This window comes from Gossypium arboreum, chromosome 10, assembly GCF_025698485.1.
Source record: "Gossypium arboreum isolate Shixiya-1 chromosome 10, ASM2569848v2, whole genome shotgun sequence".
Taxonomy (NCBI): domain Eukaryota; kingdom Viridiplantae; phylum Streptophyta; class Magnoliopsida; order Malvales; family Malvaceae; genus Gossypium; species Gossypium arboreum.
This window is the reverse complement of record NC_069079.1, coordinates 120,751,296-120,753,591: the sequence shown is the minus strand read 5'-3', so window position 1 is coordinate 120,753,591 and position 2,296 is coordinate 120,751,296. Positions and strand designations below refer to the sequence as shown.

At 31.8% G+C, this 2,296-nt stretch overlaps 1 long non-coding RNA gene across 1 annotated transcript; it reads left to right on the top strand.

Moving 5' to 3' along the window:
* The first annotated feature begins 772 nt into the window (after window positions 1–772).
* LOC108488360 (uncharacterized) lies at window positions 773–2,038 on the top strand. Its single transcript, XR_001871737.2, has 2 exons — window positions 773–1,134; window positions 1,257–2,038. It is a non-coding gene; the product is annotated as an uncharacterized LOC108488360 (long non-coding RNA).
* Window positions 2,039–2,296: the final 258 nt, after the last annotated feature.

The window sequence follows — 2,296 nt, the reverse complement described above, 5'->3', positions numbered from 1 at the left end:
TCCTAGAGTTTAAACACCAAAACACCAATACTTTTATAAATATATATATATATATATATATATATATTGCTATCTAATAATAGTAATAGTAATAATAATAAATTAAATCATCCCATTTATTCGGTCGTCTCCTACCGAACCTAGATTCAAGGCCCAGTACTTTTAGGCCCAAAAATCGAGGCGTTACAGAAAACTATATGTATAAAATACTAGTATTTAGTAATGTATATAGATTAAATATATGTACCAATGTTTTTGTATATGTAGAATTATAATTTAAATAATGTAATAAACATGTGATTTTCTTTTAAACAACAAATACATATATATAAATATGTAAATAAATCCAATAACAGTTATATGTATGAAATAATATAATGTTAATAATATTCATAGAATAAAACTAATTTTATTATAAAGTATATATATATATGTATAATAATGTATAAAACATTTACATAAAATAGTATACAACATGTGAAAATACAATTACCCAATTACAATAAATAAACAAATGGCATAAATGATACAATTAATAAAAATAAATAAACATGAATTTAAAAAAACATGAAATGAATCTAAAAAACCTAATTGAAGTCAAATTAAAATAAGAAAGATAATTTACAAATAAAATGAACTGCTGATAAGAAAATGAGGACCTATGTGCGATACGCGAAAATGTACAAGGACTGAATCTGGAAATATTCTAGACCCCCAAAACGCAGCATTCAGGTGTGGATTAAAATGAAATAGCTCGTGAAAATTTGAGGAAAATTAAAAAAAAAAAACAAATAAGATGCTAATAGGGGTTAACTGAAATGCGGCGTAAAAAGGAGGGATTAATCGCAGAAATTTCCCATTAGAAGCATGGAGGCGCGGATCCGGGTCTGGGACTGGGTTGACGCGCGGATCTCCTTGCACTAAACGGCACCGTTTTATTAACAGGTTACTTAAAACCGTTTTTCCCTATTTCCTTTCCCAAACACAACCACCATTTTAACCAAAAAAATTACAGCCCTAAAATCAAGTTGTTGGGCTCATTCCAACGACTGCCGAATCCACCATTTCTTTTGGTGATCGATGGTGCACTAGCAGCACCTAGAAGCTGTCAAAGGCCATGCTCAAGGAGAACAGGTAAGCCATTCTATTTTCTTTTAAAAAAAACTCTTAGATCTAATATCATTCATTCAAGAAAGATGAAGCCAAAGATGAAAACAAACACATTTAATACCCTCCGACCCTCGCTTGTATCTCAGTATTTCAGAGATATTTGGGATTTCATTGGCGTTGTTTCATGTACACTTGCAACACCATGATTGATGGATGACGCCTTTGGATCCCCCTTCTAACTTCGATCTCAACGAAGTGAACAAAGGTCAATGGCCGATTCGCAAGGTAAGATTTGCCTTTCCCTCCTCTTTGTTTTAAAATGCAGATGATGAAAACAATGGCAGGAAAATAGATAAAAATAACAGAAAAATTAAAAAGACTAAAGAAGATCACCTTTTTAGAAATTATTTTCGAATTTTTTATATTCAATCTGCGCATTGTGTATGTGTCTGCGTAAGATTACATAGTACATCCAGTGGCCTTTTTATAGCCAAAAAATGAAAATAAATAAATAAATAAAAATCAAATCCTTGCTGTATTCTGTTATCTGCTCCTTCTCGTGTGTTCTTTTGCAGGTTCAGTTGTACGGAGGAGATGACCCAGATGGCGTGGAGGCCGTGTGTGGGGATCTCACGTGGGAAGCCGACCCTCTGGTGCCATTCCAGTGTATTCCATGAGCTTCTGGAGTTCTTGGCTGCTGAAATTCTTTTTTTAGGTTCTTTCGGGTTTGGGCCCTTTTGCAAATCGGGCTAGGAATATTGGTCCTTGGTCCTCAGTATACGTTTAGGCTATTCGGGCATTGCGCCAAATGTAATTGGGTCGAATTTGTGTTTTTTATTTTTTGGGCTAGTTTGGTGTTTATTGAAAGGTTGTAAGTGGACTGTTTGGGCTACTTCAATTTTAGACTTTATTCGGCTTTTTATTTTAATTTATTTTTGTTTTCATTTTTTTTATTTTTGGGTTTTCTCTAGCAAGCCCAAGCAAAATGGGCCAATTACATTATTTATATTTGTTTTGTCTATTTATTTATTTATTTGTTTTTCTTTTACTTTTTAAATATATGAATTTGATATTATTTATATTTCCTTTTCATTATGCATTTATTTTCTTTCTTTTTTTTCTTATTATTATGGTTATTATTATTTCATTATTCATGTTATGATAAACAACCACGACATGATGATAT